Source organism: Carettochelys insculpta, chromosome 9 (genome assembly GCF_033958435.1).
Source record: "Carettochelys insculpta isolate YL-2023 chromosome 9, ASM3395843v1, whole genome shotgun sequence".
Taxonomy (NCBI): Eukaryota; Metazoa; Chordata; order Testudines; family Carettochelyidae; genus Carettochelys; species Carettochelys insculpta.
In genome coordinates this window covers 4,390,319-4,405,978 of record NC_134145.1, presented here as the reverse complement: position 1 = coordinate 4,405,978, position 15,660 = coordinate 4,390,319, and the positions used below count along the sequence as shown (strand labels likewise).

The 15,660-nt window shown below is 40.7% G+C and overlaps 1 protein-coding gene across 2 annotated transcripts in view; it reads left to right on the top strand.

Moving 5' to 3' along the window:
- The window catches only part of GPBP1L1 (GC-rich promoter binding protein 1 like 1), a 46,436-nt gene that overhangs the window by 4,298 nt on the left and 26,478 nt on the right, over positions 1–15,660 (top strand). The gene's annotated exons all lie outside the window — the stretch shown is intronic.

Here is a 15,660-nt window from a genome sequence, read left to right as displayed (position 1 = left end):
GCATAGAAAGGAACAGTGGACTGGAAAGAAAAAGGGAAGACATTATTCAGCACATACATAACTTCCTATATTCTCCCACACTTTGCCTTAGAAAAACTGTCATGGCTTCTGGGTGTAAGAGAGACCCTAGCTGGGAATATCTTGAAGAAATTCATTCCCTGGGTAAAAAAGGAAAATGTGTCAAGTGTAAGCACTGCAAGAAGATGCAAGGGTTAGTTACAAGAATGAAACAAAAGAAAAACTGCCTGTTGAGAGAAAATCATGTGGATATGGCAGAGTGGATCAGATTATTGGTAATTTTAAATAATTTACTTTGCAATGCATCATTCTTCAAGACTCTGACTTTTAGTATAAATGATTCTTTTTAACCAGTGAATTCTCATGGTGTTTGCTGTGGTAGATGTTTCTAGGAAAAACAGTTTCACTTGGCTGATCCTTATGGCTGGTTTTGCTAACTAGATTTAGAGTCTATCACTCAAGTATACAATACAGAAAGCTGCAGTAAGAGAAAGCTAGAGTGGTCAGTTTCCAATGTCTTTTTCTTGTCTGGTATTATGTAATACATGCACCTTATTGTGGAACATCATGGCCACTGACCACAATGGTGATGCCATAAGTCTATTCCCTATTTTACTTCAGCATAACTCAGCTTTTCCTAGGGAACCCCATTCTATATTTGTTTTCTCAAAATAAAAAAAAATAAAATAAAAACCAGAAGAGCCAGGGAGTTCATTGGGCTTACTTCAAAATTAAGTGCACTCTTAGCACATTCTGTCTTAGATTTTTTGATAACTTAAATAAAATAAAGATTTAAATTTATGTATGTATGTATTGGTGATTTAAATATTCTCTGCGGTATTGATTTTTTTTTTTTTTAAAGACCCAGTAATTCGGGTGTGAGAGTCCAAAGGAGTTTGGAGAATTTAAGTGTGTGAGATGGGGGGTAAAATAATAAACCTAGTGACTCCCGTTAGTAACTTATTTACTTGAAAATGGTCTGTTTTAAAAGACCTTTCGTGTTGAACCTCTTAAGTTGTGGTGCGCACAGTCACCACTATTTGCTCACAGCCTTCTTTGGCACATGTCGATGGTGTAACTAGAGCCCTCCCTTATGGATACAGAATTGGTGTGCGCATCTGCAAAATTGATCTATGGATGCGGATACCTATGAATATGGTTTTCAGGGTTGTAGACAGAAAACTTGTATCAGCAAAAACAGGCTTTGGATTTCTGTGGATGCAGGTATCTACAGATAAAAAGCACACATCCACAGATTTGCATGTCTTGAGGTTAAACAATTTTAAATATCACTAATTTTCCTTTCTTAGGAGAAGAACTGTGTGGGTATTTGTACCCAGATTCATTTGTATAGTGAATTTTGTGTGCCTTGAGTTGCTTCATTCAGTTGACATACATGGATTTTTTCCAGCTAAGTTAACTGATTGAACAATCATTCTTTACTGAAGATTGACAATAATCCGTTTGAGAATATAATAGAAAACTTAGTCTCTTTATTCGGTATGCTATATTCTGTAAACAAAATACTATCTACATATCGGAATATCTGTGATTCTACAAAGCTAATTATTAAAGCAAGGCATTTTAAAAGAAGCTCCAAACATCCACCACCACTACAAAACTGTTTTTTAACTAAGGAACTCTGTTTTTTTAAATGTTGTTTTCTGTGGCTTTCAAGTGTAAACAAATGTTACTTGTTTTTTGAAAAGTTCTTTGAATTTAAGTCATAAAATCAAGCAAACCGTTACGTAGTGTGGAGCAGATTTTCAGGGAGTTTGGTGGATCTTTCTCTGGTACTGAACAAAGAACGTTGTAGTATTACTTTTGGAGGTCCAAGCCAATTTGGAGGCTTCACAAACTAGATTTGTTGGAAGAGTTTTTCCACAAGTAGCTTCAAAATTTGTATTGTGTTGAAATATTTTAGAGGACAAAATTCCGAAAATAGATATGCAGGTAGCTAGTTTTTCATAGGGCTTTTTAGTACCTGTGTATGACTGGTTGGAAATCGTTTTAGCCTATTTGCTACATGATGAATGACTTTTTTTAAATAGCAGGTTTTCTGCTTTGCACCAGAAATGTATTTCCAAGTTTAAAAAAAAAACAAGTTGACCAAAACTAAAATTTTTTGAATGATTAGAATGTTGAATTCTCTGGCATTTAGGTGTTTCTGCCTTTAAATAGTTGCATGTCCCCATATTGGGCATACTGTTAGGATGGGCACCTGGTATTGTGATAGTTGGTTTGTGAGGTCTAGTCTTATGATAAAGAGCAGAAGGTGGGAAGGGAGTAGTACTGGCAGTTTTACATTATGGTCTTTGTGGCACAATACCACAGGCCTTGGGAGCAGTGCCAACATACAGATCTTTCCATGACATCTGCATCCACTGTCGTGCTCCCGTAAGAAACAGAGTCTACTGAAAAAGCTTATGGTAGAGTTCAGCATTGGGAAGCAATATTGTTTTGTAAATGCTGAAGCATTATTGGCAGCAGTAGCTTCTCAGGAAAGATGGATTGAAGGTGTGGCTAGATGATTATGCTGACTTAAACTGAAGCTAAAAGTTATCAGTTTGGCTTGACCTGCGTTTCATGTGGTTTAAAGTACAGACAACTGCAGATAAGCTAATTAAAGTTTCATAAGTTTTGGCTTGTTTCCATTCAGACACCAACAGGTTGCCTCAATATCTACTGTGCTGGTTCTACTAGTCATGGTTTTTGTAGTAAGGCCTTTTAATATATATAAAACTGAGGTTACATTTGGGGTACATTACTTCATTTAAAAACAAGATTACAAATGTGCAAAGTATTATGGTATGCCAGCTTTAGAGCTCATGTAGAGTAGCATGAAGGGAAGGTGTGTTTTGGTGGTAGACTTCTTAGAGCAGTATAGCAAGCAGGAGTAAGTACTGTACATGTCCTTCTGATAGTCCTACTGAGACTGGAATATACTGGTAGCAACTTTTTGCCTCAAGATCAAACATATTCTAGGTTAAATCCAGTACCTTCCTTTAAAAAAAAAAAAAAAAAGTCCATTAGCTACTCTTACCAGAAGGGGAGATGCTCAGATGCTTTGTATATTGGACAGACTTCAGACTCTCTCAGACAAAGAGTTAATGGTCACAAAATAGACATCAAAACACTCCTGATCCACAAACCAGTTAGTCTACATTTTAATGGAGTGGGCCATTCTCTTAATGACTTAAGAGTTTGCGTCTTATTGAAGAAGAATTTTCACACTGCTTTGGAAAGAGAGACTGCTGAACTCTCTTTCATATTCAAATTCGACACATTAACATGAGGTTTGAACCGGGATGTAAATTTTCTGGGACGCTCTAGGGGATCTCTTGCATACTTGGCTTAATCTAATTCTTGATTCCCCACTCCCCCACCGCCCCTCTGCTCTCTGATTTGCTCACATTGATAATTTTTTTTCTGATTTGTCAACCTTGATTACTATTTTTGTTTCTCTATGCCTTAAATCTTGAGTCTGTTCTGGTATGGCTATGGTCTGAAGGAGTGGGTCTGTCCCACGAAATCTCACCTAATAAATTATTTTGTTAGTCTTTAAAGTGCTACTTTACTGCTTTTTTACTTTGATACTATATAGACTAGCACAGCTTTCTCTCTGTTACAGAAGGGGAGAAACATTCTTATGAATACACATGTTGGTAATTCTTGAGGATGATGAATTAAAATACAATCAAATCTCGTATGTGAGCTATTTTGAGAGATTTTAACATCCCTGATAAATTTTGGAAGACTGTTAAAGCAAAACATACGTCCTGCAAGTTTTTAGCATGTGTAGGGGACAACATTTTGGTTCAGAAATTTGAGGAAACAAAGACGTGCTCTGTTTTGTATGTGGTATTGACCAACAAAGATGAATTAGTTGTGAATGTGAACATGGTCATGAGCTTGGGAGGGAAGTGATCATAATCCGATAGAATATAGAATCCTAAGGAAAGGACAACATGAACAGCAAAACAAGGACACTAATGGCAGATTTCAACCACTCTTAGAAATAATAGGCAAGGTCCTGTGGAAAGAATGAAGAAAAGAAGTTGAAGGGGGCTGGTAATTTCTAGAAGATGTTGTGTATCTAATATTACATCAGGCTGCTCTCATGAAGAGGAAAAGAAAGGTGAAAGCCAGAGGAGGCCTATGTTGCTGCACAAGGAGGTTTTTACTGCTTAAAATAAAAAAAATACATACAGGAAATGGAAGGTGGGACATGTCCAGTCCCCTGCCAGGACCAGGCACTATCCCAGACAGATTGTTTTAATTTCTTTACCCCAGACTCCTAAAAGGCTGCCTTAAGGATTGAGCGCTCATCCCTGGTTCTAGCAGGCCAGAGCCCAAACCACTTAGCTGTCTTTCCCCTGAGGTGACTCTCTATTGTCAGATGTCCATATTGTTTCTCAAAAAGAATGCATATAGGAAATGGAAGGTGGGACATGTCACCAAGCAAATATGCATGGAAATAGCACATGCATGGAGGGACAAAATAAGGAAAGTCAAATTAAGGCATGAGATGCAGGGGGCAAAAAATGTTAGACCCAACAACAGGGGTCCTACAATTATACTGGGGGAGGGGGAGGAATGTGGTGTACTAGGGACATTTTGATCAATGGACAAGGCCAAGTACCAATGATTCAGTCCTTTCACACACGAAAAAAACCAAAAACAAAAAAACCATGACTAGACAACTAGCAAAATTACCATAGAGAGTAAAGGGGCGGATAGGCAGATCATGATAAATAGATGTCGGAGATCTTCTGACTAATAGGAATGAATTTCAATGGAATGAAGTCCATGGGACCTGATGATGTTCACTCCGGGGTACTGACCAAATTATTTGAAGAAATCATGAATTCACTGACAATATTTACAAACTCACGGAGGACAGTAGGGTTCCCTGAAGACTGCAAAAAGGCTAATGTAGTACCTATATTTAAAAATGAGGAGGTATTGGAGAACTATTTATCAGTCAAATTGACCTCAAAACTGTGGAAGCTACTAGAACAATGTGGAAAACATTGTTTGTCAATACCTGGAGGAATAAGGCGTAAACGCTAGAAGCCAATATCAGTTTGCCAAGAACAAATAATGCCAAATCATCTTGCTGCCCTTCTTTGACAGGATAACTCCTTTGGTGGATAGAAGAAATGTGGTGGATGTGGTATATCTAGGTTCTGTCAGTTCTTTTGACACAGTCACACACAAGCCTTGTAAGTTAGCTTGAGAAATGTTTGGCAACACTACCATTAAGTGGTTACATAATTGGTTAAACAACTGTAAATGAGTAACTATGGAATGACAGAATGGAAGGAGATTTTGAGTGGGTTCCACAGGAACATATTCTGGATCTGGTGGTGGTCAATATTTTTGTTGAAATAGGAGAACCAACTGATCAAATTTGCACATGGCACAAGCGGGGAGGTTTGCAAGTACTTGTGAAAGCAGCCGAAAATCAAAGCAATTTTGATAAATTGGAGAATTAGAATATATATAAGAACATAAAATTCAGTAAAGACAAATTATAAGGTGCTACAGTTGGGAAGAAAACACCACATGCACAAATACAGAATGGGGATATAACTGGGTTGGCATCAGCACTTGTGGAAAAGGTCTGGAAGTTGTGGAAGATTGTAACCTCAACATGAGTCAACAGTGTTGCTGTTCCAGGGCAGGGAAAAAGGCAAATGCAATTTTATGTTGCATTAACAGAGGCTTAGTATGCAGGTCATGTGAGGCAATAATACCACGCCATTTGGTGCTTCTTAGGGTATGTGGCACCTCTTAGGCCTCACCTGGAGTACTGTCCAGTTTGGATCATGCTGGGAAAAAAAGATGTAGAGAAACTGTAAAGGTTCTAGAGGTAAGTGACAGATTATCGAAGAGATGGATTGTAAGGCATCTGAGCAAAGGCATAAAGAACTGTGTATGCTTAGTTTGTAAAAGAGATCATATGCAGGGAATGTGATAGTGGTAGTCACATGCCTGAAAGGCTGCCATTAGAAAAAAGATAAGCAAAAGTTGTTCTCTTACCACAGAGAGCAGAACAAGAGGCAATGGATTAGAAGTACAGAATAGCAGATTTAGATTAAATTTCAGGAAATACTTTATAATATAGTAACAGTTGGATGATGGAACAGACTGCCTAGGGAGGTCCTGGAAGTGCCTTCTCTGGAGATTTTCAAAAGGAGGCTAGATAGCTATCTGTCTTGGTTGGTTCAGATGGAACAAATCCTGCATCTTGGCAGGGGGTTAGACTAGGTGGCCCTTGCAGTGTCTTCTAACCACGTGGTTTTATGAATCTTTGAAGTGTGTATATATGTTTGGAATCCAGCTGAAAACATCTGTCCTTGAGGAACATTACTGTGATGTGTGAGAATTGAAAGATTTAAGATTGTTTGCAACTGTGCCAATCTGAAAAGGAAACTTCTTGTTATTAAGTACGTATATTTCATATGGAAGCAACCATGGAAATCTGCTGTGCCATTTTTGGTCACTCTTCAAAATAGAGTGACGTTTTGGGCATTAAGTATTTAAGCTTTTTGAAAAGAGTTTAATTCATGTTATAAGAGGTGATGATAGCGTGGTGCCTATTGGAATGCGTGTAATATATTTCAGTCAGATATCTGATGGGAAATCGTTAATGTTCCCATGCTCACTGACACAAATTACCCCTCTTTTTAGCAGTCTTAAGTGCCCTACAGTGCCTGCAGTGAGAACCACTGGTGGGAGCAAGTAGTGAGTTTTTCATTTCTGCATTTGCAAAAAAAGTCATGGGGCCCTAATTGTAAGTTCTGTAAAGATACAATCAGTTTCTGAAGAATTGAAGGTAACAGTAGACCTAGGACTTGCACGGGGCTGCAAACCCTTGTGTAAGTCAAATTGTCCATGCAGCCTGCAGGGGAGCCTGGAAACTGAGGAGGGCACCAGCCCAGGTCAGTTTCCTAGCTTCAGGGAGTGGAAGGGAGCTAGGGAAGGGGGGGGCAGCTTGGCTCCAGGCTCCCCTCTGCTTGCAGACCCAGGAAACTGACCAGAGCTGGTGCCCTCCTCAGTTTTCCCTGCTCCTGTCAGTGGCAGCATCTGAGAGCCTGACTCTCGGCTGCCGCCGCTGACAGGGTTGGTTTCACCGCTCCTGTCAGTAGCGGTGGTCATGTTAACCTGAGACATGCACGACTCGGTTGCGCATATCTTGGCGGGGTTTACTGTACATTAAAACTGCAAGTTATTTCTAGTCTTGTTTGGGAAGAAAACTCATCCAACAATGCAGAGGCCCCAGCTGTGAGCCCTGGCGGGGCTGACAGTGATGGGGAGGTGCCATGCCAGGCTGACAGCTTGGGCTGTTGGTTCAGGGGGCAGAGGTAGATGGGCTTCAGACGGCAGCCTCGGTTAGGGATGACAGCCAATTTACAATGTAAGCAGTGCAGTGTCTCCATAGACATAAGTGCTATGCCTTTCATGTCTGTGTAGCAGGGGACTTTGGTGGAATTGACAGTCTGGTGTAGACATTGACATAATTAGGTCACCCTAATGCTTTATTGGAGACTAAGCCTTACTCTGGTTTAGTTTGTGCAGGTTACAGAGCAACATAAGCTAAACCAGAAAAAACACTCTTAAGCATAGTATCCACATGAGGAGCTATGCTAGTGTTAGCATTGGAAATTGTGTGGACAAGCTCTTAGTCGTTCTTGGTCTTCATTTTGGGATTTTTATGTGAAAGGCTGAATGGGGGGGCTGTTTGTCCAGTGGGTGAGGCTCATTGTGGGGGTGGGGTCTGGATGTAGAGGCATAGACATCTTTTCTGAATGCAAGGGAGGTGGGAATCAGCAGGGCAGTTAGTATGGAGGAGAGGTCCAGATGCTCAGGGGTTTTGCAAATGGGGGAGAAGCTCCTTATACATGACCAACCCCTCTGTGGCTGAGGAAACAAAGCAGGGAGGAATGCAGAGCTGGGGGAAGTTTCTGGAAATGGGTGCTGAACCCCACCTTCTGCATCTGGACTACCACCATAAGCTCCTGAATGGTGGGACTAGGAAAGGCCAGATGCAGGGGATGGGGTAAGTTGGGGTGAAGGGGTCTGGGTGCATGAGGATGAGCCTTGGCAGGATGGAGGGTTTAGGTGCAGGGTATAATGCTGAGGTGGGGGGTATGGCTGATTAGGTGCTGGATAAATGATGGGGTGGGTCTGATCCAGCACTTCCTGGAGCCCCTTGAGCCCCCAATGCAGTGACTTAACTCTCTTCTGGCTGTTCCAGATTCTGGGAATGACATTCTCCTGAGGCTGAGGAAGGGTGGGTGACTGCTGTTCCAGGTTCCCTTTGCTCAGCTGTCAGTCATTTTTCTGTGGGGAAACAAATAAATCAGTGCAGGGCATTAATTCTCCACATATGCAGTAGTGCAGGATTCCCCTAGGAATAAACAATTTTGCAGTTACATCTCAAAATGATAACAGAGAGAGAGCCATGCTAGTCTGTATACTATCAAAACAAAAAAAGCAGTCCAGTAGCACTTTAAAGACGAACAGAATAATTTCTTAGGTGATGAGTTTTCTGTCCCACGAAAGCTCATCACCTAAGAAATTGTTAGTCTTTAAAGTGCTACTGATCTGCTTTTTTATCCCAGAATGGTGGTTGCTTTATTTTGCCACAGTTACACTGTTCCCTTGTATTAATAAATTTCCCTTGGCTCATCAATATTTGAGGTAGCATGAGCTGTTTGACAGTTTGTGGGACCTACATATATTTCTCAAACATACTTTTTACAAATTTGCCACTTTATTAAATTAACAGTTGTAATTTTTGAGATTTTCCTTCTTGCAATCCCCTTTATTACTGCGTATTTTTGGTGCACCAGGGTCATTGGTGATTAGGATTGTATGCAAGAAAAACATATATCTGTTCTGAATAAGCAGAGTGATTTAGCAGAAATTGTAGGGATATAGTTGGGTAACTACTCAGAGCTAAGAGCTAACTGGAATAGCAAAAAATGTAATAAAAATAAATGAAGGAAGATAAGAGAATTAATATTTTTATTAGAGTAGTTAGAAGTACGCAAATTGGAATGCCTTTTTGTTAGTTTTTGTGGAAATACGTTTAAAGATCTTGTCCCTTTTTGACGAAAGCAGATTGTCGAAAATTCAGGGTCTTATAAATTTTTGTAGTTAGGCGGAGAAATTGTGGGTGTCTGTTACCTTTTGATGCAACCTTGTTTGTAGAAAGATGACTTTCTATATTCCTATAAACAAATATGGGAAGAAACAAAACAAAATAAGAATTTATTTTGCAGTCTCAAGCCTTTTAGTCAACACCAGCTTAAAAATCTTCTGTAGGCTTCTACAGAGCCATACACCATGTTCACAGATTGCAGCTTGGCTTTCTTGCTTTTTGCCTGAGTCACTGGTCTTCATATTCTCCTTTCCATAACATGCTCTTACACAAACAGTCTTTAGTACAAACATATTATCTACTTTGCCCAAAATTCATGGGCAGTATTGTAGCCCTTTATGTCTGAGGTCGGAGAGCTTGTGATTAACTAACTTACCATGACAGGTATGTTAAGTGAAGATTATGCTCAATGCGGTTGCTGTTAGCTCTGAGTATAACAAATAGTCTTTACCCCAGAGATCTGATTGTTTGAGCCTGTTACCATATCACAGGCTTTGAAAGTTTAAATTTGGCGCTTGACCTGAAATGAGTTAAATGAACGTTTCTTCAATGACAAAATCTAACAATGACTTTGAGGGAGAGCCTTCTAGTTTAATTGTGCCTTTGGTAATATAAACAGTTTTCTTCATTCTGTATATTTTAGAGTGCATCAGTCCATTTGTATGTCTGTTAATCTGTTTATTTAAGACCTTCTACTAAACTGTAAGAGCTAGAGCCACCAAATTTGGTATGTAGCTTTCTTTTATCTTACCTTAAAGCAAGGTCAGTATTTAGTTGTGCCAGGAAAATAAGAAGTGCCTAGAATGGGAATGTTTTCCAGAATGTGGAAAAAGAGGGGACACACAGAGGAGGACCGATATACAGTAAACCCTTGAGTTACATGAGGTTGCTGCAACCCCCACATAACTCAAATTTCTGTGCAAGTCAAGGGGAGATGGGAACCAGGCTGCAGCTTGTTTTCTGGCTCCTCTGGGCTTGCGTGAGCAGGGAAACTGCCTTGAGCCCCCTGCACTTCCCAACCTCATGCCACTGATTTCTGCATTCCCCCAAACCCTGCCCTGAGCCACCGCAAGGGCCCAAGCAATGCCAGGTGCATCTGCCAGTAAATATGAGGTTTGGCATTTAAAATCAGAGCCTGCTTCTATGAAGACATGATATTGACAAGAAGAGGGCTCTCTCTACTCACTGCATAGTTTCAATTTTGACTCATTCCTAATCTGTCAAGACATTTGGCAAGATTAGATCTTGATTAGGGATGTTTGCATTTCCTATCGTGTCTCCTTCATATAAATCAAGGCTTTTTAATTTAATGTGTGTTGTAATCCTGAAGTTATTTTAACTTCACTCATGCTGTGTCTACGCTACCACCCTCCTTCGAAGGAAGGATGGTAACTAGGGTGTTGGGAGTTTACTAATGAAGTGCTGCACTGAGTACGCAGCACTTCATTAAGCAAATTTCACCCCCCCCACCTCGACATCTTCGAAGTACTGGCTCACGTCTAGCTGCAGCTCACCTGACGGTACTTTGAAGTTGCCCCAGCACTTCAAAATACCTGCAGGTAAGCCGTGGCTAGAAGCAAGCTAGTACTTCGAAGTTTAAAACTTTGAAGTTGTCGTGGGGGGCTGTGTGTGCAAATTTGCTTAAAGAAGTGCTGCGTATGCATCACAACACTTCACTGGTAAACTGCCAACACCCTAATTACCATCTTTCCTTTGAAGGAGGGTGGTAGTGTAGACAAGCCCTCAGTGTTTGTGTTTGGAGAGAAAAGGAATTATTGCAAACTGATCATTTTTTATTTCTAATATCAGTTTTTGATAAGAGTAAAACAATAGTTTGGTTATATTTAACCCTAATATGCTAAGAACCCAATATATGTGTGTGGTTAAAGCACGTTGTGTCCATTGGACATAAAATTTAAGAAACACACACTTTCTAAGTTGTGACTAAGAATGTTTTCTTACCTTGGTCTGTAGCACTCCTTTTAATTTAGAAACTTGATCACATGCTTCTTACATTTATATTAAGAATATCTAGTTTAAATTTACCTATATTAGAAAAATTAATTATGTAAAAATTAATATCTGGGCACTTATAAAACCTCCAGCAGCCTCATTTGGCTTGTATATTAAGTGACAAGTTTATGATATACCTGAAGCTTCCCACTTATAAATATATATTCAAGAATAAAGAAATGCACAGTATTTCAATATCACTTTAAAATCTGACATTGATTTGTGTGTGATGAGAAATGTGAATCAAAATGTTTTGGCACCATATTAAATTGAGATTAGTTGTGTGTAGCTCAACAAGAATGAGATTACTTAATATAAAATCATTAATATTCATACATTGATTTAACTGTATATATGACATATTAATGTGCATCTGGTGTGGGCCTATGTTCTTTAAAAGGGACTATGAAGTAGGTTGTCTTTCAGTAAACAGGTATCTTTGGATTTGATAGAATGTTTATGTAGACAAAGCAAGACTTGATATCTCTAATGATTGATTTGAAATTTTGCGAATGTGAGGGTTTGTACATTGCCATTTAGGAATCTTTACTCTGTATTATGTAAAGGCTTTGATTTTTTGCAGTGTAAATACAAGTTGAACCTCTCTAATCCAGCACCCTTGGGACCTGACCAGTGCTTGATGAGAGGATATGCCAGACCACGGGAGGTCAATATTGTCTAATACAGGAGTGTCCAACATATGTCACACGGGCCAAATTCTGGCCTGCTGAGCTGGCAGTGCCAGCATTTTTAACAGGTGACAGTAGGGCTCTGGCGGTGCAGATTACAGGGCTCTCACAACTCCGGCGGTAGCTCTGGCGACTCACTGGGGTGGGGTATAGGGTGCCCGGCTGTGGCGGGGTGTTAAAACCTGGAAGGGCAGCGATTTTGGGTCTGGGAGGGATTAAGCCTGGGGATGCGAAGGAGGTTTGGGGCTATTTTGTGTTAGGCCACCGGAACATGTTAAAAATTGCCGTGTAGCTCTCGAATGGAAAAAAAAACCAAACCTGGTCTAGCAGCATTACCAACACTTTCACTGCTTATTGGGCTCTTAGAAGAAATATAGGGGTAAATTACAGCTAAAGAACAGCACAGAACACTGAGAGCTTGTGCTGGAGGCTGGAAATAAACTTTAAGGGACCGTGCGAAACTTGGCCAAACCTATGTAATTGGTCATCTAGCTAACTAAAATCATGCCAGATTACAGATGTTGCCAGATGAGAGAGTTCCTGATTAGAGAGGTTCAATCTTTACATTCTTAAATTACTCCATCTCCCTCATCTGGTCTTTCTGTTCTTTCAGAAATTGATATTCCTTGTGCCTATGTTAATTTTTTGGTGAGGTGGGTAAATGTAATTTGGTGATACTCTTTCTTTTATAGCACAATATTAAGCCATGTGACACTTCAGAGGGAGACACAAGCCTTGTGCATAGTCCTTAAACCTGCAAATATTTGTTTTGAGACAGGGCCTTTAAAAACTGACATAGACTGAGAAGAGAGGATGCAGCAATGTCAAAATACTGCAGGAAGGTTGACAAGATGTGAAGGGCATTTCATTATGAGTAAAGCTTTCTGTAGCCGTAGTTTTCTGATTCAGTGTTACTGGAGTCCATAATTTAAGCTAATAAATATGAAATAGCAACAGGTTTATAAGACTTTGATTTGGTTTTAAAATAAATTGCATGTCTTAATCTGTTCAGAGATGGCACTGTCTCTAGATGCAGGTTAGCCGTTCCTCATTCTTTAGCGCACGCTGAATTGCCCTAATTGTAGGTGTCTTGGATGACAGCAGATGAGGAGACTGTGAAACTTTCGCAAGAACTTTTACCCACTGAATATTTGAAGATTTGCAGCTGCAGCCTCCCCTCTGCTATAGATGCAGATTTTTTGAAAGGCTAGGTAGCTAGCATTGGCAGAAGAATCGGGATTCTGTTTAATTTCTGCTTTCTTGCTTTCATCCTGAAAGGTAACTGAAAGCCTTTCATGGTCTGGTATGCTTTGATGGCTTTCAAAGCCCATAGTCAAACAAGATCCTTTTTTCAGAATGAGCGGTGTAAATAAATGGACAACATAAATCTCACCAAGAGTCAAGATATTTTTTTCCAGTTCCCTTCCAATTCAGTATGACTTAACTATCAGAGCTCACTAGAAGGAGTTAAGCTATCCATTCTCATTTCTGTCAATAAGTGAATTGATTCCTATACAATTCACTTGTTTCATAAATCTGCTGTTCGGGCTAACTTAATTAATGGCATTGAAAAACACCTCAGTTTCATGGAACTTCTGTCATCTTCTCATTTACCTCACTGCTATTTCAGCGAGGTGGGCAGAGGCTTGGCACTGACCTTCTGAGACTGCTGTGTGAATTTGGTTCAAGTGCTGAGTGCAAGAGAGTGGGAAGAAAAATTCTCTCTGAAGCAATTGATAACTTTCCTTTATATTTTTTGTGTGTGTGCGCGCGAGAGAGAGTGAGTGAGTGAACAGAAGGATTTTTAAAGTTACACTTCACAATATGCAGATATTGGTACATCAGCATTTTTGTTGCTGTTTGGGGATGAGTTTAATGTTTATCATCTGGGCAGGATGCTTCAATTAGCTCATAATGACTGTTGCTTCTGTTTATGAATGCATGGAGCCTATTGATTTCATCTTGATTGATGACTTGAGGCTCTTCTGTGAGATTTTTTTCTGTGTGTTGCTGTGGTTCGAGAGATTTATGCATGGGTCTAATCCTTTACTGTCCCAGATACCTAAGGGTTCCTGGTTAGAGTTTGTTACTGCTTTTTTTAGCATTTGGGATGATTTTACTCAGTTATTCTGCCAGGTAGCCTGTTAGACTAACTGTTCACGTAATGGCAAATTTTGAATTTGTAGATTGAAATTTCCTTGCTGTTTAATCTCTTTAGTTTCTTATTTGGGAATCCCAAACCAGAAGGGTGATATTTTTATTGCTGTAGAATGCAAAGGTCGCAGTCAGAATTGGACTCATTTGTGCTAAGTTCTATATAAATAAATGCAATAAGGACCTTATTTCAAAGAGCTGATGCTTGCTTGCTTCAGCCAAGCTGGAAGCAAGCAAGAGAGAGAAAAAACAAGGGTCATGTTGAGGTCATGTAGTCACACAAATTAACTGTTGTACAACTTGGTAGTTCTAAATTCTTAGTTTTGATCAAACTGTAAATAAACAAAATCACATAAATCTAACTGTTCTGCAACCTAGTCTGCATTCACTGGCTGATTTTCTTACGGGTCTCACATCTCACCACAGGGCAGTGAGTCTTGAAAAGGGATTTGAAGGGGAGAAAAAGGGATGGTCTTAAAAAGAGAATTTAGGAAAGGCCTTTTGTACATAAGGGCAGCAGAGAAAAAAACACAGCTCTATTTGTGGGATAAGTGGACCGATGTTGAAGGTTGGTGGTGGTTAAGAGGTGGCTTTGTGCGAGTGCATAAGTGGGGAGATGGGAGAATTGGAAGGGTTGAAGATAGGCAGATAGGAAGGTTGAATTTGATGACAGAAGAGGGATTGATGAATAGATCTCCTGTTCGATCAGGGTATTTCTACCAGCTTTTCCTCTAAGCTTTCCCACCCCTGAGCAAGTGAATTTTATGTGCAACAGTATAGAGATGTTTCCAGTGGGTTCTGAGTGTGGGAGGGGGCTCAGGTCTGTGGCAGAGCATTGGGGTGCCAGGAGTGTGAGGATTCTAGCTGGGGCTGTGGGGTAGAGCTGAGGATGAGGGTCTCTGGGGCTTGGGACTAGGGTTACCAGCTTAGTTGGACCTGATGCCATTGCCATAAGTGGTGTTAAGTTCATCTGATCTGGGAGAGTTGACAACCCTAGCCGGGACAGAGCATTAGGGTTTGTGGCCTCTGGTGTGAGGCTGGTACAGAGAATGGTGTGTGTGGGTGTGAGGGGTAAGGATTGGGATCAGGGAACTCCAGGACCTGGTCGCCCCTGCTGTGACAGGTGTGGGGCAGGGGATTCCAGGCCACCCTGCCACGACAAGCCCCAACCCCTGCAGAATCAGATCAGGGCCAGGTCACTCTCACCATGCTGCCCTGGCCTCAGCAAAGTCATGGTAGGGCTGACCTGCCCATGGCAGAGGGTGGGCCAGGGCCAGGCAACCCAGGTGTGGCAGATTCATGGGCGGGGGCAGAGGGAGGGTGGGGAGGGGAGTCGTCTGTCTTCCAGCTGCCTCACATTCCAACTCTGTGTGGCCTGCTGGATGGCCTGCGTGGGTCGAAATAGCTGCATGGCTGCACAGCTTACAGAGAACTCAGATTTCTACAGGTGTGCCTAGTTCTGGTGTCAGTGGACTAAGAGGAAGTAGCCTCCTGGCTGGACTGAAGCAGTTGAGAAATATCTGGAGAGCATCAAGAAAGCAGAGGCATGTAGTGATTAGCCTTTTCTATTATGGCACAGTATTGGTAGATGGAGAAGGAAGTCAGTACAGGGCT